The sequence below is a fragment of the Crinia signifera genome, unplaced genomic scaffold, assembly GCF_055691185.1.
Source record: "Crinia signifera unplaced genomic scaffold, ASM5569118v1 HAP2_SCAFFOLD_64, whole genome shotgun sequence".
Taxonomy (NCBI): domain Eukaryota; kingdom Metazoa; phylum Chordata; class Amphibia; order Anura; family Myobatrachidae; genus Crinia; species Crinia signifera.
In genome coordinates, this window is record NW_028142536.1 from 323,151 (window position 1) to 346,923 (window position 23,773).

A 23,773-nucleotide genomic window follows, 5' to 3' on the forward strand; every position below is an offset into this window, starting at 1 on the left:
GTCTCGTTTCTCCTGAAAATTGCGGTTTTTCAGCGTTTCCGGAAAAAGTCGCGGTCCGACGCGCAAAAGTGGGGTATCGTAGAAATCGCCTTTTAAAGACGCACCTTTCTGGCCCCACAAAAATGGGCATTTCAAATTAGAAACAAGTCAAATGAACAAAATAGTGTGAATAAGTAAGTATTTCAGGGGTGAGTTAGCAGGTTATTGGGGTAGTAAGTCCTGATTTTTTTGGAGGTTGCAGTGACCACTACGCCATTCAAAATAGGCAGGCTTTAGCATAAGCAGTTAGGCCCCGTAGGATGATTTTAGCTAAAATGTGCCCCAAACACTCAAACCGGCTTGTATCTTGCAATGGAAAATATGGGAAACATGACTTAGACAGCAAATGATACACTGTATGCCATGTTTCCAAATTTTTATGCACAGTGGTTACAGCATGAAGCGAATGCATGTGAATATACAAAGGTGCATTGCATTAAACAAGTCCAATGAGCGTGAAAAAAATGGCCGGCCTGCCTGCTTTCATCCATCATTTGTTCTAAATTTATAATTAATCAATGAGCTGAGGTGGAGTCTTAGCCAGTGGTACCATCAGGGGTGTGTAATGCACTTTAGGGTAGACAGCCAATCAGCTGCCAGATTCAATCTGTCAATCAAACACAGCAGCCAATCAGAGAGCTGGCCATTGATCAGCAGGCCCTTTATGACATCACAGACAGACCCACGGAACTCTCTGTGCTTGTCTGCTGGCTGGCTGTCAGTTGGGTGGGTGGGCGGCAGAGGGGGAGGATGTACGTCTCGTTTCTCCTGAAAATTGCGGTTTTTCGGCGTTTCCGGAAAAAGTCGCGGTCCGACGCGCAAAAGTGGGGTATCGTAGAAATCGCCTTTTAAAGACGCACCTTTCTGGCCCCACAAAAATGGGCATTTCAAATTAGAAACAAGTCAAATGAACAAAATAGTGTGAATAAGTAAGTATTTCAGGGGTGAGTTAGCAGGTTATTGGGGTAGTAAGTCCTGATTTTTTTGGAGGTTGCAGTGACCACTACGCCATTCAAAATAGGCAGGCTTTGGCATAAGCAGTTAGGCCCTGTAGGATGATTTTAGCTAAAATGTGCCCCAAACACTCAAACCGGCTTGTATCTTGCAATGGAAAATATGGGAAACATGACTTAGACAGCAAATGATACACTGTATGCCATGTTTCCAAATTTTTATGCACAGTGGTTACAGCATGAAGCGAATGCATGTGAATATACAAAGGTGCATTGCATTAAACAAGTCCAATGAGCGTGAAAAAAATGGCCGGCCTGCCTGCTTTCATCCATCATTTGTTCTAAATTTATAATTAATCAATGAGCTGAGGTGGAGTCTTAGCCAGTGGTACCATCAGGGGTGTGTAATGCACTTTAGGGTAGACAGCCAATCAGCTGCCAGATTCAATCTGTCAATCAAACACAGCAGCCAATCAGAGAGCTGGCCATTGATCAGCAGGCCCTTTATGACATCACAGACAGACCCACGGAACTCTCTGTGCTTGTCTGCTGGCTGGCTGTCAGTTGGGTGGGTGGGCGGCAGAGGGGGAGGATGTACGTCTCGTTTCTCCTGAAAATTGCGGTTTTTCAGCGTTTCCGGAAAAAGTCGCGGTCCGACGCGCAAAAGTGGGGTATCGTAGAAATCGCCTTTTAAAGACGCACCTTTCTGGCCCCACAAAAATGGGCATTTCAAATTAGAAACAAGTCAAATGAACAAAATAGTGTGAATAAGTAAGTATTTCAGGGGTGAGTTAGCAGGTTATTGGGGTAGTAAGTCCTGATTTTTTTGGAGGTTGCAGTGACCACTACGCCATTCAAAATAGGCAGGCTTTAGCATAAGCAGTTAGGCCCCGTAGGATGATTTTAGCTAAAATGTGCCCCAAACACTCAAACCGGCTTGTATCTTGCAATGGAAAATATGGGAAACATGACTTAGACAGCAAATGATACACTGTATGCCATGTTTCCAAATTTTTATGCACAGTGGTTACAGCATGAAGCGAATGCATGTGAATATACAAAGGTGCATTGCATTAAACAAGTCCAATGAGCGTGAAAAAAATGGCCGGCCTGCCTGCTTTCATCCATCATTTGTTCTAAATTTATAATTAATCAATGAGCTGAGGTGGAGTCTTAGCCAGTGGTACCATCAGGGGTGTGTAATGCACTTTAGGGTAGACAGCCAATCAGCTGCCAGATTCAATCTGTCAATCAAACACAGCAGCCAATCAGAGAGCTGGCCATTGATCAGCAGGCCCTTTATGACATCACAGACAGACCCACGGAACTCTCTGGCCCTTATTCAGATTCGAGCGGTACGGCCCGCGTGCGGCCGTACCGCCGATGTTTTCCGTCTGCACATGCGCAGAGGTCAATCTGCGCATGTGCAGGCGAATTCGCCGCACATAAATTTACTACGCCGCAAAGGGGGCGTATAGGGGAGTGAGGGGCTTCATGCCCTCATTTCCCTATGTATACGCCCCGCGTTTCATGGGCGTTCCCATGCAAACGCGGGGCGTACGCATGCTAATGAGGGCATGACGCAACTCATGGGGGCGGAAAGCTGACGTCGCCGGATGTCAGCTTTCAGCCCCCATACAAGCTACCACACGGACGATTGTCCGTGTGGTCTCAGCTTGCGGGAGCTGCCGCGGCGTGCGGACCTGCCTTCGATGGTCGACGACCATCGAATGCAGGGGGCAGCTCCCACCATGGTGGAGGCGTAGCCTCCACCATTTTTATGCGGATCGCCAGCCGTCCGTGTACGGACGGCCGTGGCGATCCGTAGGGTGGGCGGGGATTCGTCTGGTGCGGTCGGAGCCGCATATGCGGCTCGACCGCACCAACCAGAATAAGGGCCTCTGTGCTTGTCTGCTGGCTGGCTGTCAGTTGGGTGGGTGGGCGGCAGAGGGGGAGGATGTACGTCTCGTTTCTCCTGAAAATTGCGGTTTTTCAGCGTTTCCGGAAAAAGTCGCGGTCCGACGCGCAAAAGTGGGGTATCGTAGAAATCGCCTTTTAAAGACGCACCTTTCTGGCCCCACAAAAATGGGCATTTCAAATTAGAAACAAGTCAAATGAACAAAATAGTGTGAATAAGTAAGTATTTCAGGGGTGAGTTAGCAGGTTATTGGGGTAGTAAGTCCTGATTTTTTTGGAGGTTGCAGTGACCACTACGCCATTCAAAATAGGCAGGCTTTAGCATAAGCATTTAGGCCCCGTAGGATGATTTTAGCTAAAATGTGCCCCAAACACTCAAACCGGCTTGTATCTTGCAATGGAAAATATGGGAAACATGACTTAGACAGCAAATGATACACTGTATGCCATGTTTCCAAATTTTTATGCACAGTGGTTACAGCATGAAGTGAATGCATGCGAATATACACAGGTGCATTGCATTAAACAAGTCCAATGAGCGTGAAAAAAATGGCCGGCCTGCCTGCTTTCATCCATCATTTGTTCTAAATTTATAATTAATCAATGAGCTGAGGTGGAGTCTTAGCCAGTGGTACCATCAGGGGTGTGTAATGCACTTTAGGGTAGACAGCCAATCAGCTGCCAGATTCAATCTGTCAATCAAACACAGCAGCCAATCAGAGAGCTGGCCATTGATCAGCAGGCCCTTTATGACATCACAGACAGACCCACGGAACTCTCTGTGCTTGTCTGCTGGCTGGCTGTCAGTTGGGTGGGTGGGCGGCAGAGGGGGTGGATGTACGTCTCGTTTCTCCTGAAAATTGCGGTTTTTCGGCGTTTCCGGAAAAAGTCGCGGTCCGACGCGCAAAAGTGGGGTATCGTAGAAATCGCCTTTTAAAGACGCACCTTTCTGGCCCCACAAAAATGGGCATTTCAAATTAGAAACAAGTCAAATGAACAAAATAGTGTGAATAAGTAAGTATTTCAGGGGTGAGTTAGCAGGTTATTGGGGTAGTAAGTCCTGATTTTTTTGGAGGTTGCAGTGACCACTACGCCATTCAAAATAGGCAGGCTTTGGCATAAGCAGTTAGGCCCCGTAGGATGATTTTAGCTAAAATGTGCCCCAAACACTCAAACCGGCTTGTATCTTGCAATGGAAAATATGGGAAACATGACTTAGACAGCAAATGATACACTGTATGCCATGTTTCCAAATTTTTATGCACAGTGGTTACAGCATGAAGCGAATGCATGTGAATATACAAAGGTGCATTGCATTAAACAAGTCCAATGAGCGTGAAAAAAATGGCCGGCCTGCCTGCTTTCATCCATCATTTGTTCTAAATTTATAATTAATCAATGAGCTGAGGTGGAGTCTTAGCCAGTGGTACCATCAGGGGTGTGTAATGCACTTTAGGGTAGACAGCCAATCAGCTGCCAGATTCAATCTGTCAATCAAACACAGCAGCCAATCAGAGAGCTGGCCATTGATCAGCAGGCCCTTTATAACATCACAGACAGACCCACGGAACTCTCTGTGCTTGTCTGCTGGCTGGCTGTCAGTTGGGTGGGTGGGCGGCAGAGGGGGAGGATGTACGTCTCGTTTCTCCTGAAAATTGCGGTTTTTCGGCGTTTCCGGAAAAAGTCGCGGTCCGACGCGCAAAAGTGGGGTATCGTAGAAATCGCCTTTTAAAGACGCACCTTTCTGGCCCCACAAAAATGGGCATTTCAAATTAGAAACAAGTCAAATGAACAAAATAGTGTGAATAAGTAAGTATTTCAGGGGTGAGTTAGCAGGATATTGGGGTAGTAAGTCCTGATTTTTTTGGAGGTTGCATTGACCACTACGCCATTCAAAATAGGCAGGCTTTGGCATAAGCAGTTAGGCCCCGTAGGATGATTTTAGCTAAAATGTGCCCCAAACACTCAAACCGGCTTGTATCTTGCAATGGAAAATATGGGAAACATGACTTAGACAGCAAATGATACACTGTATGCCATGTTTCCAAATTTTTATGCACAGTGGTTACAGCATGAAGCGAATGCATGTGAATATACAAAGGTGCATTGCATTAAACAAGTTTAATGAGCGTGAAAAAAATGGCCGGCCTGCCTGCTTTCATCCATCATTTGTTCTAAATTTATAATTAATCAATGAGCTGAGGTGGAGTCTTAGCCAGTGGTACCATCAGGGGTGTGTAATGCACTTTAGGGTAGACAGCCAATCAGCTGCCAGATTCAATCTGTCAATCAAACACAGCAGCCAATCAGAGAGCTGGCCATTGATCAGCAGGCCCTTTATGACATCACAGACAGACCCACGGAACTCTCTGTGCTTGTCTGCTGGCTGGCTGTCAGTTGGGTGGGTGGGTGGGTGGCAGAGGGGGAGGATGTACGTCTCGTTTCTCCTGAAAATTGCGGTTTTTCAGCGTTTCCGGAAAAAGTCGCGGTCCGACGCGCAAAAGTGGGGTATCGTAGAAATCGCCTTTTAAAGACGCACCTTTCTGGCCCCACAAAAATGGGCATTTCAAATTAGAAACAAGTCAAATGAACAAAATAGTGTGAATAAGTAAGTATTTCAGGGGTGAGTTAGCAGGTTATTGGGGTAGTAAGTCCTGATTTTTTTGGAGGTTGCAGTGACCACTACGCCATTCAAAATAGGCAGGCTTTAGCATAAGCATTTAGGCCCCGTAGGATGATTTTAGCTAAAATGTGCCCCAAACACTCAAACCGGCTTGTATCTTGCAATGGAAAATATGGGAAACATGACTTAGACAGCAAATGATACACTGTATGCCATGTTTCCAAATTTTTATGCACAGTGGTTACAGCATGAAGTGAATGCATGTGAATATACACAGGTGCATTGCATTAAACAAGTCCAATGAGCGTGAAAAAAATGGCCGGCCTGCCTGCTTTCATCCATCATTTGTTCTAAATTTATAATTAATCAATGAGCTGAGGTGGAGTCTTAGCCAGTGGTACCATCAGGGGTGTGTAATGCACTTTAGGGTAGACAGCCAATCAGCTGCCAGATTCAATCTGTCAATCAAACACAGCAGCCAATCAGAGAGCTGGCCATTGATCAGCAGGCCCTTTATGACATCACAGACAGACCCACGGAACTCTCTGTGCTTGTCTGCTGGCTGGCTGTCAGTTGGGTGGGTGGGCGGCAGAGGGGGAGGATGTACGTCTCGTTTCTCCTGAAAATTGCGGTTTTTCAGCGTTTCCGGAAAAAGTCGCGGTCCGACGCGCAAAAGTGGGGTATCGTAGAAATCGCCTTTTAAAGACGCACCTTTCTGGCCCCACAAAAATGGGCATTTCAAATTAGAAACAAGTCAAATGAACAAAATAGTGTGAATAAGTAAGTATTTCAGGGGTGAGTTAGCAGGTTATTGGGGTAGTAAGTCCTGATTTTTTTGGAGGTTGCAGTGACCACTACGCCATTCAAAATAGGCAGGCTTTAGCATAAGCAGTTAGGCCCCGTAGGATGATTTTAGCTAAAATGTGCCCCAAACACTCAAACCGGCTTGTATCTTGCAATGGAAAATATGGGAAACATGACTTAGACAGCAAATGATACACTGTATGCCATGTTTCCAAATTTTTATGCACAGTGGTTACAGCATGAAGCGAATGCATGTGAATATACAAAGGTGCATTGCATTAAACAAGTCCAATGAGCGTGAAAAAAATGGCCGGCCTGCCTGCTTTCATCCATCATTTGTTCTAAATTTATAATTAATCAATGAGCTGAGGTGGAGTCTTAGCCAGTGGTACCATCAGGGGTGTGTAATGCACTTTAGGGTAGACAGCCAATCAGCTGCCAGATTCAATCTGTCAATCAAACACAGCAGCCAATCAGAGAGCTGGCCATTGATCAGCAGGCCCTTTATGACATCACAGACAGACCCACGGAACTCTCTGTGCTTGTCTGCTGGCTGGCTGTCAGTTGGGTGGGTGGGCGGCAGAGGGGGAGGATGTACGTCTCGTTTCTCCTGAAAATTGCGGTTTTTCGGCGTTTCCGGAAAAAGTCGCGGTCCGACGCGCAAAAGTGGGGTATCGTAGAAATCGCCTTTTAAAGACGCACCTTTCTGGCCCCACAAAAATGGGCATTTCAAATTAGAAACAAGTCAAATGAACAAAATAGTGTGAATAAGTAAGTATTTTTAGGGGTGAGTTAGCAGGTTATTGGGGTAGTAAGTCCTGATTTTTTTGGAGGTTGCATTGACCACTACGCCATTCAAAATAGGCAGGCTTTGGCATAAGCAGTTAGGCCCCGTAGGATGATTTTAGCTAAAATGTGCCCCAAACACTCAAACCGGCTTGTATCTTGCAATGGAAAATATGGGAAACATGACTTAGACAGCAAATGATACCTTGTATGCCATGTTTCCAAATTTTTATGCACAGTGGTTACAGCATGAAGCGAATGCATGTGAATATACAAAGGTGCATTGCATTAAACAAGTCCAATGAGCGTGAAAAAAATGGCCGGCCTGCCTGCTTTCATCCATCATTTGTTCTAAATTTATAATTAATCAATGAGCTGAGGTGGAGTCTTAGCCAGTGGTACCATCAGGGGTGTGTAATGCACTTTAGGGTAGACAGCCAATCAGCTGCCAGATTCAATCTGTCAATCAAACACAGCAGCCAATCAGAGAGCTGGCCATTGATCAGCAGGCCCTTTATGACATCACAGACAGACCCACGGAACTCTCTGTGCTTGTCTGCTGGCTGGCTGTCAGTTGGGTGGGTGGGCGGCAGAGGGGGAGGATGTACGTCTCGTTTCTCCTGAAAATTGCGGTTTTTCAGCGTTTCCGGAAAAAGTCGCGGTCCGACGCGCAAAAGTGGGGTATCGTAGAAATCGCCTTTTAAAGACGCACCTTTCTGGCCCCACAAAAATGGGCATTTCAAATTAGAAACAAGTCAAATGAACAAAATAGTGTGAATAAGTAAGTATTTCAGGGGTGAGTTAGCAGGTTATTGGGGTAGTAAGTCCTGATTTTTTTGGAGGTTGCAGTGACCACTACGCCATTCAAAATAGGCAGGCTTTAGCATAAGCATTTAGGCCCCGTAGGATGATTTTAGCTAAAATGTGCCCCAAACACTCAAACCGGCTTGTATCTTGCAATGGAAAATATGGGAAACATGACTTAGACAGCAAATGATACACTGTATGCCATGTTTCCAAATTTTTATGCACAGTGGTTACAGCATGAAGTGAATGCATGTGAATATACACAGGTGCATTGCATTAAACAAGTCCAATGAGCGTGAAAAAAATGGCCGGCCTGCCTGCTTTCATCCATCATTTGTTCTAAATTTATAATTAATCAATGAGCTGAGGTGGAGTCTTAGCCAGTGGTACCATCAGGGGTGTGTAATGCACTTTAGGGTAGACAGCCAATCAGCTGCCAGATTCAATCTGTCAATCAAACACAGCAGCCAATCAGAGAGCTGGCCATTGATCAGCAGGCCCTTTATGACATCACAGACAGACCCACGGAACTCTCTGTGCTTGTCTGCTGGCTGGCTGTCAGTTGGGTGGGTGGGCGGCAGAGGGGGAGGATGTACGTCTCGTTTCTCCTGAAAATTGCGGTTTTTCGGCGTTTCCGGAAAAAGTCGCGGTCCGACGCGCAAAAGTGGGGTATCGTAGAAATCGCCTTTTAAAGACGCACCTTTCTGGCCCCACAAAAATGGGCATTTCAAATTAGAAACAAGTCAAATGAACAAAATAGTGTGAATAAGTAAGTATTTCAGGGGTGAGTTAGCAGGTTATTGGGGTAGTAAGTCCTGATTTTTTTGGAGGTTGCAGTGACCACTACGCCATTCAAAATAGGCAGGCTTTAGCATAAGCAGTTAGGCCCCGTAGGATGATTTTAGCTAAAATGTGCCCCAAACACTCAAACCGGCTTGTATCTTGCAATGGAAAATATGGGAAACATGACTTAGACAGCAAATGATACACTGTATGCCATGTTTCCAAATTTTTATGCACAGTGGTTACAGCATGAAGCGAATGCATGTGAATATACAAAGGTGCATTGCATTAAACATGTCCAATGAGCGTGAAAAAAATGGCTGGCCTGCCTGCTTTCATCCATCATTTGTTCTAAATTTATAATTAATCAATGAGCTGAGGTGGAGTCTTAGCCAGTGGTACCATCAGGGGTGTGTAATGCACTTTAGGGTAGACAGCCAATCAGCTGCCAGATTCAATCTGTCAATCAAACACAGCAGCCAATCAGAGAGCTGGCCATTGATCAGCAGGCCCTTTAAGACATCACAGACAGACCCACGGAACTCTCTGTGCTTGTCTGCTGGCTGGCTGTCAGTTGGGTGGGTGGGCGGCAGAGGGGGAGGATGTACGTCTCGTTTCTCCTGAAAATTGCGGTTTTTCGGCGTTTCCGGAAAAAGTCACGGTCCGACGCGCAAAAGTGGGGTATCGTAGAAATCGCCTTTTAAAGACGCACCTTTCTGGCCCCACAAAAATGGGCATTTCAAATTAGAAACAAGTCAAATGAACAAAATAGTGTGAATAAGTAAGTATTTCAGGGGTGAGTTAGCAGGTTGTTGGGGTAGTAAGTCCTGATTTTTTTGGAGGTTGCATTGACCACTACGCCATTCAAAATAGGCAGGCTTTGGCATAAGCAGTTAGGCCCCGTAGGATGATTTTAGCTAAAATGTGCCCCAAACACTCAAACCGGCTTGTATCTTGCAATGGAAAATATGGGAAACATGACTTAGACAGCAAATGATACACTGTATGCCATGTTTCCAAATTTTTATGCACAGTGGTTACAGCATGAAGCGAATGCATGTGAATATACAAAGGTGCATTGCATTAAACAAGTCCAATGAGCGTGAAAAAAATGGCCGGCCTGCCTGCTTTCATCCATCATTTGTTCTAAATTTATAATTAATCAATGAGCTGAGGTGGAGTCTTAGCCAGTGGTACCATCAGGGGTGTGTAATGCACTTTAGGGTAGACAGCCAATCAGCTGCCAGATTCAATCTGTCAATCAAACACAGCAGCCAATCAGAGAGCTGGCCATTGATCAGCAGGCCCTTTATGACATCACAGACAGACCCACGGAACTCTCTGTGCTTGTCTGCTGGCTGGCTGTCAGTTGGGTGGGTGGGTGGGCGGCAGAGGGGGAGGATGTACGTCTCGTTTCTCCTGAAAATTGCGGTTTTTCAGCGTTTCCGGAAAAAGTCGCGGTCCGACGCGCAAAAGTGGGGTATCGTAGAAATCGCCTTTTAAAGACGCACCTTTCTGGCCCCACAAAAATGGGCATTTCAAATTAGAAACAAGTCAAATGAACAAAATAGTGTGAATAAGTAAGTATTTCAGGGGTGAGTTAGCAGGTTATTGGGGTAGTAAGTCCTGATTTTTTTGGAGGTTGCAGTGACCACTACGCCATTCAAAATAGGCAGGCTTTAGCATAAGCATTTAGGCCCCGTAGGATGATTTTAGCTAAAATGTGCCCCAAACACTCAAACCGGCTTGTATCTTGCAATGGAAAATATGGGAAACATGACTTAGACAGCAAATGATACACTGTATGCCATGTTTCCAAATTTTTATGCACAGTGGTTACAGCATGAAGTGAATGCATGTGAATATACACAGGTGCATTGCATTAAACAAGTCCAATGAGCGTGAAAAAAATGGCCGGCCTGCCTGCTTTCATCCATCATTTGTTCTAAATTTATAATTAATCAATGAGCTGAGGTGGAGTCTTAGCCAGTGGTACCATCAGGGGTGTGTAATGCACTTTAGGGTAGACAGCCAATCAGCTGCCAGATTCAATCTGTCAATCAAACACAGCAGCCAATCAGAGAGCTGGCCATTGATCAGCAGGCCCTTTATGACATCACAGACAGACCCACGGAACTCTCTGTGCTTGTCTGCTGGCTGGCTGTCAGTTGGGTGGGTGGGCGGCAGAGGGGGAGGATGTACGTCTCGTTTCTCCTGAAAATTGCGGTTTTTCAGCGTTTCCGGAAAAAGTCGCGGTCCGACGCGCAAAAGTGGGGTATCGTAGAAATCGCCTTTTAAAGACGCACCTTTCTGGCCCCACAAAAATGGGCATTTCAAATTAGAAACAAGTCAAATGAACAAAATAGTGTGAATAAGTAAGTATTTCAGGGGTGAGTTAGCAGGTTATTGGGGTAGTAAGTCCTGATTTTTTTGGAGGTTGCAGTGACCACTACGCCATTCAAAATAGGCAGGCTTTAGCATAAGCAGTTAGGCCCCGTAGGATGATTTTAGCTAAAATGTGCCCCAAACACTCAAACCGGCTTGTATCTTGCAATGGAAAATATGGGAAACATGACTTAGACAGCAAATGATACACTGTATGCCATGTTTCCAAATTTTTATGCACAGTGGTTACAGCATGAAGTGAATGCATGTGAATATACACAGGTGCATTGCATTAAACAAGTCCAATGAGCGTGAAAAAAATGGCCGGCCTGCCTGCTTTCATCCATCATTTGTTCTAAATTTATAATTAATCAATGAGCTGAGGTGGAGTCTTAGCCAGTGGTACCATCAGGGGTGTGTAATGCACTTTAGGGTAGACAGCCAATCAGCTGCCAGATTCAATCTGTCAATCAAACACAGCAGCCAATCAGAGAGCTGGCCATTGATCAGCAGGCCCTTTATGACATCACAGACAGACCCACGGAACTCTCTGTGCTTGTCTGCTGGCTGGCTGTCAGTTGGGTGGGTGGGCGGCAGAGGGGGAGGATGTACGTCTCGTTTCTCCTGAAAATTGCGGTTTTTCAGCGTTTCCGGAAAAAGTCGCGGTCCGACGCGCAAAAGTGGGGTATCGTAGAAATCGCCTTTTAAAGACGCACCTTTCTGGCCCCACAAAAATGGGCATTTCAAATTAGAAACAAGTCAAATGAACAAAATAGTGTGAATAAGTAAGTATTTCAGGGGTGAGTTAGCAGGTTATTGGGGTAGTAAGTCCTGATTTTTTTGGAGGTTGCAGTGACCACTACGCCATTCAAAATAGGCAGGCTTTAGCATAAGCAGTTAGGCCCCGTAGGATGATTTTAGCTAAAATGTGCCCCAAACACTCAAACCGGCTTGTATCTTGCAATGGAAAATATGGGAAACATGACTTAGACAGCAAATGATACACTGTATGCCATGTTTCCAAATTTTTATGCACAGTGGTTACAGCATGAAGTGAATGCATGTGAATATACACAGGTGCATTGCATTAAACAAGTCCAATGAGCGTGAAAAAAATGGCCGGCCTGCCTGCTTTCATCCATCATTTGTTCTAAATTTATAATTAATCAATGAGCTGAGGTGGAGTCTTAGCCAGTGGTACCATCAGGGGTGTGTAATGCACTTTAGGGTAGACAGCCAATCAGCTGCCAGATTCAATCTGTCAATCAAACACAGCAGCCAATCAGAGAGCTGGCCATTGATCAGCAGGCCCTTTATGACATCACAGACAGACCCACGGAACTCTCTGTGCTTGTCTGCTGGCTGGCTGTCAGTTGGGTGGGTGGGCGGCAGAGGGGGAGGATGTACGTCTCGTTTCTCCTGAAAATTGCGGTTTTTCGGCGTTTCCGGAAAAAGTCGCGGTCCGACGCGCAAAAGTGGGGTATCGTAGAAATCGCCTTTTAAAGACGCACCTTTCTGGCCCCACAAAAATGGGCATTTCAAATTAGAAACAAGTCAAATGAACAAAAAAGTGTGAATAAGTAAGTATTTTTAGGGGTGAGTTAGCAGGTTATTGGGGTAGTAAGTCCTGATTTTTTTGGAGGTTGCATTGACCACTACGCCATTCAAAATAGGCAGGCTTTGGCATAAGCAGTTAGGCCCCGTAGGATGATTTTAGCTAAAATGTGCCCCAAACACTCAAACCGGCTTGTATCTTGCAATGGAAAATATGGGAAACATGACTTAGACAGCAAATGATACACTGTATGCCATGTTTCCAAATTTTTATGCACAGTGGTTACAGCATGAAGCGAATGCATGTGAATATACAAAGGTGCATTGCATTAAACAAGTCCAATGAGCGTGAAAAAAATGGCCGGCCTGCCTGCTTTCATCCATCATTTGTTCTAAATTTATAATTAATCAATGAGCTGAGGTGGAGTCTTAGCCAGTGGTACCATCAGGGGTGTGTAATGCACTTTAGGGTAGACAGCCAATCAGCTGCCAGATTCAATCTGTCAATCAAACACAGCAGCCAATCAGAGAGCTGGCCATTGATCAGCAGGCCCTTTATGACATCACAGACAGACCCACAGAACTCTCTGTGCTTGTCTGCTGGCTGGCTGTCAGTTGGGTGGGTGGGCGGCAGAGGGGGAGGATGTACGTCTCGTTTCTCCTGAAAATTGCGGTTTTTCAGCGTTTCCGGAAAAAGTCGCGGTCCGACGCGCAAAAGTGGGGTATCGTAGAAATCGCCTTTTAAAGACGCACCTTTCTGGCCCCACAAAAATGGGCATTTCAAATTAGAAACAAGTCAAATGAACAAAATAGTGTGAATAAGTAAGTATTTCAGGGGTGAGTTAGCAGGTTATTGGGGTAGTAAGTCCTGATTTTTTTGGAGGTTGCAGTGACCACTACGCCATTCAAAATAGGCAGGCTTTAGCATAAGCATTTAGGCCCCGTAGGATGATTTTAGCTAAAATGTGCCCCAAACACTCAAACCGGCTTGTATCTTGCAATGGAAAATATGGGAAACATGACTTAGACAGCAAATGATACACTGTATGCCATGTTTCCAAATTTTTATGCACAGTGGTTACAGCATGAAGTGAATGCATGTGAATATACACAGGTGCATTGCATTAAACAAGTCCAATGAGCGTGAAAAAAATGGCCGGCCTGCCTGCTTTCATCCATCATTTGTTCTAAATTTATAATTAATCAATGAGCTGAGGTGGAGTCTTAGCCAGTGGTACCATCAGGGGTGTGTAATGCACTTTAGGGTAGACAGCCAATCAGCTGCCAGATTCAATCTGTCAATCAAACACAGCAGCCAATCAGAGAGCTGGCCATTAATCAGCAGGCCCTTTATGACATCACAGACAGACCCACGGAACTCTCTGTGCTTGTCTGCTGGCTGGCTGTCAGTTGGGTGGGTGGGCGGCAGAGGGGGTGGATGTACGTCTCGTTTCTCCTGAAAATTGCGGTTTTTCGGCGTTTCCGGAAAAAGTCGCGGTCCGACGTGCAAAAGTGGGGTATCGTAGAAATCGCCTTTTAAAGACGCACCTTTCTGGCCCCACAAAAATGGGCATTTCAAATTAGAAACAAGTCAAATGAACAAAATAGTGTGAATAAGTAAGTATTTCAGGGGTGAGTTAGCAGGTTATTGGGGTAGTAAGTCCTGATTTTTTTGGAGGTTGCAGTGACCACTACGCCATTCAAAATAGGCAGGCTTTGGCATAAGCAGTTAGGCCCCGTAGGATGATTTTAGCTAAAATGTGCCCCAAACACTCAAACCGGCTTGTATCTTGCAATGGAAAATATGGGAAACATGACTTAGACAGCAAATGATACACTGTATGCCATGTTTCCAAATTTTTATGCACAGTGGTTACAGCATGAAGCGAATGCATGTGAATATACAAAGGTGCATTGCATTAAACAAGTCCAATGAGCGTGAAAAAAATGGCCGGCCTGCCTGCTTTCATCCATCATTTGTTCTAAATTTATAATTAATCAATGAGCTGAGGTGGAGTCTTAGCCAGTGGTACCATCAGGGGTGTGTAATGCACTTTAGGGTAGACAGCCAATCAGCTGCCAGATTCAATCTGTCAATCAAACACAGCAGCCAATCAGAGAGCTGGCCATTGATCAGCAGGCCCTTTATGACATCACAGACAGACCCACGGAACTCTCTGTGCTTGTCTGCTGGCTGGCTGTCAGTTGGGTGGGTGGGCGGCAGAGGGGGAGGATGTACGTCTCGTTTCTCCTGAAAATTGCGGTTTTTCGGCGTTTCCGGAAAAAGTCGCGGTCCGACGCGCAAAAGTGGGGTATCGTAGAAATCGCCTTTTAAAGACGCACCTTTCTGGCCCCACAAAAATGGGCATTTCAAATTAGAAACAAGTCAAATGAACAAAATAGTGTGAATAAGTAAGTATTTCAGGGGTGAGTTAGCAGGATATTGGGGTAGTAAGTCCTGATTTTTTTGGAGGTTGCATTGACCACTACGCCATTCAAAATAGGCAGGCTTTGGCATAAGCAGTTAGGCCCCGTAGGATGATTTTAGCTAAAATGTGCCCCAAACACTCAAACCGGCTTGTATCTTGCAATGGAAAATATGGGAAACATGACTTAGACAGCAAATGATACACTGTATGCCATGTTTCCAAATTTTTATGCACAGTGGTTACAGCATGAAGCGAATGCATGTGAATATACAAAGGTGCATTGCATTAAACAAGTCCAATGAGCGTGAAAAAAATGGCCGGCCTGCCTGCTTTCATCCATCATTTGTTCTAAATTTATAATTAATCAATTAGCTGAGGTGGAGTCTTAGCCAGTGGTACCATCAGGGGTGTGTAATGCACTTTAGGGTAGACAGCCAATCAGCTGCCAGATTCAATCTGTCAATCAAACACAGCAGCCAATCAGAGAGCTGGCCATTGATCAGCAGGCTCTTTATGACATCACAGACAGACCCACGGAACTCTCTGTGCTTGTCTGCTGGCTGGCTGTCAGTTGGGTGGGTGGGTGGGCGGCAGAGGGGGAGGATGTACGTCTCGTTTCTCCTGAAAATTGCGGTTTTTCAGCGTTTCCGGAAAAAGTCGCGGTCCGACGCGCAAAAGTGGGGTATCGTAGAAATCGCCTTTTAAAGACGCACCTTTCTGGCCCCACAAAAATGGGCATTTCAAATTAGAAACAAGTCAAATGAACAAAATAGTGTGAATAAGTAAGTATTTCAGGGGTGAGTTAGCAGGTTATTGGGGTAGTAAGTCCTGATTTTTTTGGAGGTTGCAGTGACCACTACGCCATTCAAAATAGGCAGGCTTTAGCATAAGCATTTAGGCCCCGTAGGATGATTTTAGCTAAAATGTGCCCCAAACACTCAAACCGGCTTGTATCTTGCAATGGAAAATATGGGAAACATGACTTAGACAGCAAATGATACACTGTATGCCATGTTTCCAAATTTTTATGCACAGTGGTTACAGCATGAAGTGAATGCATGTGAATATACACAGGTGCATTGCATTAAACAAGTCCAATGAGCGTGAAAAAAATGGCCGGCCTGCCTGCTTTCATCCATCATTTGTTCTAAATTTATAATTAATCAATGAGCTGAGGTGGAGTCTTAGCCAGTGGTACCATCAGGGGTGTGTAATGCACTTTAGGGTAGACAGCCAATCAGCTGCCAGATTCAATCTGTCAATCAAACACAGCAGCCAATCAGAGAGCTGGCCATTGATCAGCAGGCCCTTTATGACATCACAGACAGACCCACGGAACTCTCTGTGCTTGTCTGCTGGCTGGCTGTCAGTTGGGTGGGTGGGCGGCAGAGGGGGAGGATGTACGTCTCGTTTCTCCTGAAAATTGCGGTTTTTCAGCGTTTCCGGAAAAAGTCGCGGTCCGACGCGCAAAAGTGGGGTATCGTAGAAATCGCCTTTTAAAGACGCACCTTTCTGGCCCCACAAAAATGGGCATTTCAAATTAGAAACAAGTCAAATGAACAAAATAGTGTGAATAAGTATTTCAGGGGTGAGTTAGCAGGTTATTGGGGTAGTAAGTCCTGATTTTTTTGGAGGTTGCAGTGACCACTACGCCATTCAAAATAGGCAGGCTTTAGCATAAGCATTTAGGCCCCGTAGGATGATTTTAGCTAAAATGTGCCCCAAACACTCAAACCGGCTTGTATCTTGCAATGGAAAATATGGGAAACATGACTTAGACAGCAAATGATACACTGTATGCCATGTTTCCAAATTTTTATGCACAGTGGTTACAGCATGAAGTGAATGCATGTGAATATACACAGGTGCATTGCATTAAACAAGTCCAATGAGCGTGAAAAAAATGGCCGGCCTGCCTGCTTTCATCCATCATTTGTTCTAAATTTATAATTAATCAATGAGCTGAGGTGGAGTCTTAGCCAGTGGTACCATCAGGGGTGTGTAATGCACTTTAGGGTAGACAGCCAATCAGCTGCCAGATTCAATCTGTCAATCAAACACAGCAGCCAATCAGAGAGCTGGCCATTGATCAGCAGGCCCTTTATGACATCACAGACAGACCCACGGAACTCTCTGTGCTTGTCTGCTGGCTGGCTGTCAGTTGGGTGGGTGGGCGGCAGAGGGGGTGGATGTACGTCTCGTTTCTCCTGAAAATTGCGGTTTTTCGGCGTTTCCGGAAAAAGTCGCGGTCCGACGCGCAAAAGTGGGGTATCGTAGAAATCGCCTTTTAAAGACGCACCTTTCTGGCCCCACAAAAATGGGCATTTCAAATTAGAAACAAGTCAAATGAACAAAATAGTGTGAATAAGTAAGTATTTCAGGGGTGAGTTAGCAGGTTATTGGGGTAGTAAGTCCTGATTTTTTTGGAGGTTGCAGTGACCACTACGCCATTCAAAATAGGCAGGCTTTGGCATAAGCAGTTAGGCCCCGTAGGATGATTTTAGCTAAAATGTGCCCCAAACACTCAAACCGGCTTGTATCTTGCAATGGAAAATATGGGAAACATGACTTAGACAGCAAATGATACACTGTATGCCATGTTTCCAAATTTTTATGCACAGTGGTTACAGCATGAAGCGAATGCATGTGAATATACAAAGGTGCATTGCATTAAACAAGTCCAATGAGCGTGAAAAAAATGGCCGGCCTGCCTGCTTTCATCCATCATTTGTTCTAAATTTATAATTAATCAATGAGCTGAGGTGGAGTCTTAGCCAGTGGTACCATCAGGGGTGTGTAATGCACTTTAGGGTAGACAGCCAATCAGCTGCCAGATTCAATCTGTCAATCAAACACAGCAGCCAATCAGAGAGCTGGCCATTGATCAGCAGGCCCTTTATGACATCACAGACAGACCCACGGAACTCTCTGTGCTTGTCTGCTGGCTGGCTGTCAGTTGGGTGGGTGGGTGGGCGGCAGAGGGGGAGGATGTACGTCTCGTTTCTCCTGAAAATTGCGGTTTTTCAGCGTTTCCGGAAAAAGTCGCGGTCCGACGCGCAAAAGTGGGGTATCGTAGAAATCGCCTTTTAAAGACGCACCTTTCTGGCCCCACAAAAATGGGCATTTCAAATTAGAAACAAGTCAAATGAACAAAATAGTGTGAATAAGTAAGTATTTCAGGGGTGAGTTAGCAGGTTATTGGGGTAGTAAGTCCTGATTTTTTTGGAGGTTGCAGTGACCACTACGCCATTCAAAATAGGCAGGCTTTAGCATAAGCATTTAGGCCCCGTAGGATGATTTTAGCTAAAATGTGCCCCAAACACTCAAACCGGCTTGTATCTTGCAATGGAAAATATGGGAAACATGACTTAGACAGCAAATGATACACTGTATGCCATGTTTCCAAATTTTTATGCACAGTGGTTACAGCATGAAGTGAATGCATGTGAATATACACAGGTGCATTGCATTAAACAAGTCCAATGAGCGTGAAAAAAATGGCCGGCCTGCCTGCTTTCATCCATCATTTGTTCTAAATTTATAATTAATCAATGAGCTGAGGTGGAGTCTTAGCCAGTGGTACCATCAGGGGTGTGTAATGCACTTTAGGGTAGACAGCCAATCAGCTGCCAGATTCAATCTGTCAATCAAACACAGCAGCCAATCAGAGAGCTGGCCATTGATCAGCAGGCCCTTTATGACATCACAGACAGACCCACGGAACTCTCTGTGCTTGTCTGCTGGCTGGCTGTCAGTTGGGTGGGTGGGCGGCAGAGGGGGAGGATGTACGTCTCGTTTCTCCTGAAAATTGCGGTTTTTCAGCGTTTCCGGAAAAAGTCGCGGTCCGACGCGCAAAAGTGGGGTATCGTAGAAATCGCCTTTTAAAGACGCACCTTTCTGGCCCCACAAAAATGGGCATTTCAAATTAGAAACAAGTCAAATGAACAAAATAGTGTGAATAAGTAAGTATTTCAGGGGTGAGTTAGCAGGTTATTGGGGTAGTAAGTCCTGATTTTTTTGGAGGTTGCAGTGACCACTACGCCATTCAAAATAGGCAGGCTTTAGCATAAGCAGTTAGGCCCCGTAGGATGATTTTAGCTAAAATGTGCCCCAAACACTCAAACCGGCTTGTATCTTGCAATGGAAAATATGGGAAACATGACTTAGACAGCAAATGATACACTGTATGCCATGTTTCCAAATTTTTATGCACAGTGGTTACAGCATGAAGCGAATGCATGTGAATATACAAAGGTGCATTGCATTAAACAAGTCCAATGAGCGTGAAAAAAATGGCTGGCCTGCCTGCTTTCATCCATCATTTGTTCTAAATTTATAATTAATCAATGAGCTGAGGTGGAGTCTTAGCCAGTGGTACCATCAGGGGTGTGTAATGCACTTTAGGGTAGACAGCCAATCAGCTGCCAGATTCAATCTGTCAATCAAACACAGCAGCCATTGATCAGCAGGCCCTTTATGACATCACAGACAGACCCACGGAACTCTCTGTGCTTGTCTGCTGGCTGGCTGTCAGTTGGGTGGGTGGGCGGCAGAGGGGGAGGATGTACGTCTCGTTTCTCCTGAAAATTGCGGTTTTTCGGCGTTTCCAGAAAAAGTCGCGGTCCGACGCGCAAAAGTGGGGTATCGTAGAAATCGCCTTTTAAAGACGCACCTTTCTGGCCCCACAAAAATGGGCATTTCAAATTAGAAACAAGTCAAATGAACAAAATAGTGTGAATAAGTAAGTATTTCAGGGGTGAGTTAGCAGGTTGTTGGGGTAGTAAGTCCTGATTTTTTTGGAGGTTGCATTGACCACTACGCCATTCAAAATAGGCAGGCTTTGGCATAAGCAGTTAGGCCCCGTAGGATGATTTTAGCTAAAATGTGCCCCAAACACTCAAACCGGCTTGTATCTTGCAATGGAAAATATGGGAAACATGACTTAGACAGCAAATGATACACTGTATGCCATGTTTCCAAATTTTTATGCACAGTGGTTACAGCATGAAGCGAATGCATGTGAATATACAAAGGTGCATTGCATTAAACAAGTCCAATGAGCGTGAAAAAAATGGCCGGCCTGCCTGCTTTCATCCATCATTTGTTCTAAATTTATAATTAATCAATGAGCTGAGGTGGAGTCTTAGCCAGTGGTACCATCAGGGGTGTGTAATGCACTTTAGGGTAGACAGCCAATCAGCTGCCAGATTCAATCTGTCAATCAAACACAGCAGCCAATCAGAGAGCTGGCCATTGATCAGCAGGCCCTTTATGACATCACAGACAGACCCACGGAACTCTCTGTGCTTGTCTGCTGGCTGGCTGTCAGTTGGGTGGGTGGGTGGGTGGGCGGCAGAGGGGGAGGATGTACGTCTCGTTTCTCCTGAAAATTGCGGTTTTTCAGCGTTTCCGGAAAAAGTCGCGGTCCGACGCGCAAAAGTGGGGTATCGTAGAAATCGCCTTTTAAAGACGCACCTTTCTGGCCCCACAAAAATGGGCATTTCAAATTAGAAACAAGTCAAATGAACAAAATAGTGTGAATAAGTAAGTATTTCAGGGGTGAGTTAGCAGGTTATTGGGGTAGTAAGTCCTGATTTTTTTGGAGGTTGCAGTGACCACTACGCCATTCAAAATAGGCAGGCTTTAGCATAAGCATTTAGGCCCCGTAGGATGATTTTAGCTAAAATGTGCCCCAAACACTCAAACCGGCTTGTATCTTGCAATGGAAAATATGGGAAACATGACTTAGACAGCAAATGATACACTGTATGCCATGTTTCCAAATTTTTATGCACAGTGGTTACAGCATGAAGTGAATGCATGTGAATATACACAGGTGCATTGCATTAAACAAGTCCAATGAGCGTGAAAAAAATGGCCGGCCTGCCTGCTTTCATCCATCATTTGTTCTAAATTTATAATTAATCAATGAGCTGAGGTGGAGTCTTAGCCAGTGGTACCATCAGGGGTGTGTAATGCACTTTAGGGTAGACAGCCAATCAGCTGCCAGATTCAATCTGTCAATCAAACACAGCAGCCAATCAGAGAGCTGGCCATTGATCAGCAGGCCCTTTATGACATCACAGACAGACCCACGGAACTCTCTGTGCTTGTCTGCTGGCTGGCTGTCAGTTGGGTGGGTGGGCGGCAGAGGGGGAGGATGTACGTCTCGTTTCTCCTGAAAATTGCGGTTTTTCAGCGTTTCCGGAAAAAGTCGCGGTCCGACGCGCAAAAGTGGGGTATCGTAGAAATCGCCTTTTAAAGACGCACCTTTCTGGCCCCACAAAAATGGGCATTTCAAATTAGAAACAAGTCAAATGAACAAAATAGTGTGAATAAGTAAGTATTTCAGGGGTGAGTTAGCAGGTTATTGGGGTAGTAAGTCCTGATTTTTTTGGAGGTTGCAGTGACCACTACGCCATTCAAAATAGGCAGGCTTTAGCATAAGCAGTTAGGCCCCGTAGGATGATTTTAGCTAAAATGTGCCCCAAACACTCAAACCGGCTTGTATCTTGCAATGGAAAATATGGGAAACATGACTTAGACAGCAAATGATACACTGTATGCCATGTTTCCAAATTTTTATGCACAGTGGTTACAGCATGAAGCGAATGCATGTGAATATACAAAGGTGCATTGCATTAAACAAGTCCAATGAGCGTGAAAAAAATGGCTGGCCTGCCTGCTTTCATCCATCATTTGTTCTAAATTTATAATTAATCAATGAGCTGAGGTGGAGTCTTAGCCAGTGGTACCATCAGGGGTGTGTAATGCACTTTAGGGTAGACAGCCAATCAGCTGCCAGATTCAATCTGTCAATCAAACACAGCAGCCATTGATCAGCAGGCCCTTTATGACATCACAGACAGACCCACGGAACTCTCTGTGCTTGTCTGCTGGCTGGCTGTCAGTTGGGTGGGTGGGCGGCAGAGGGGGAGGATGTACGTCTCGTTTCTCCTGAAAATTGCGGTTTTTCGGCGTTTCCGGAAAAAGTCGCGGTCCGACGCGCAAAAGTGGGGTATCGTAGAAATCGCCTTTTAAAGACGCACCTTTCTGGCCCCACAAAAATGGGCATTTCAAATTAGAAACAAGTCAAATGAACAAAATAGTGTGAATAAGTAAGTATTTCAGGGGTGAGTTAGCAGGTTGTTGGGGTAGTAAGTCCTGATTTTTTTGGAGGTTGCATTGACCACTACGCCATTCAAAATAGGCAGGCTTTGGCATAAGCAGTTAGGCCCCGTAGGATGATTTTAGCTAAAATGTGCCCCAAACACTCAAACCGGCTTGTATCTTGCAATGGAAAATATGGGAAACATGACTTAGACAGCAAATGATACACTGTATGCCATGTTTCCAAATTTTTATGCACAGTGGTTACAGCATGAAGCGAATGCATGTGAATATACAAAGGTGCATTGCATTAAACAAGTCCAATGAGCGTGAAAAAAATGGCCGGCCTGCCTGCTTTCATCCATCATTTGTTCTAAATTTATAATTAATCAATGAGCTGAGGTGGAGTCTTAGCCAGTGGTACCATCAGGGGTGTGTAATGCACTTTAGGGTAGACAGCCAATCAGCTGCCAGATTCAATCTGTCAATCAAACACAGCAGCCAATCAGAGAGCTGGCCATTGATCAGCAGGCCCTTTATGACATCACAGACAGACCCACGGAACTCTCTGTGCTTGTCTGCTGGCTGGCTGTCAGTTGGGCGGCAGAGGGGGAGGATGTACGTCTCGTTTCTCCTGAAAATTGCGGTTTTTCAGCGTTTCCGGAAAAAGTCGCGGTCCGACGCGCAAAAGTGGGGTATCGTAGAAATCGCCTTTTAAAGACGCACCTTTCTGGCCCCACAAAAATGGGCATTTCAAATTAGAAACAAGTCAAATGAACAAAATAGTGTGAATAAGTAAGTATTTCAGGGGTGAGTTAGCAGGTTATTGGGGTAGTAAGTCCTGATTTTTTTGGAGGTTGCAGTGACCACTACGCCATTCAAAATAGGCAGGCTTTAGCATAAGCATTTAGGCCCCGTAGGATGATTTTAGCTAAAATGTGCCCCAAACACTCAAACCGGCTTGTATCTTGCAATGGAAAATATGGGAAACATGACTTAGACAGCAAATGATACACTGTATGCCATGTTTCCAAATTTTTATGCACAGTGGTTACAGCATGAAGTGAATGCATGTGAATATACACAGGTGCATTGCATTAAACAAGTCCAATGAGCGTGAAAAAAATGGCCGGCCTGCCTGCTTTCATCCATCATTTGTTCTAAATTTATAATTAATCAATGAGCTGAGGTGGAGTCTTAGCCAGTGGTACCATCAGGGGTGTGTAATGCACTTTAGGGTAGACAGCCAATCAGCTGCCAGATTCAATCTGTCAATCAAACACAGCAGCCAATCAGAGAGCTGGCCATTGATCAGCAGGCCCTTTATGACATCACAGACAGACCCACGGAACTCTCTGTGCTTGTCTGCTGGCTGGCTGTCAGTTGGGTGGGTGGGCGGCAGAGGGGGAGGATGTACGTCTCGTTTCTCCTGAAAATTGCGGTTTTTCAGCGTTTCCGGAAAAAGTCGCAGTCCGACGCGCAAAAGTGGGGTATCGTAGAAATCGCCTTTTAAAGACGCACCTTTCTGGCCCCACAAAAATGGGCATTTCAAATTAGAAACAAGTCAAATGAACAAAATAGTG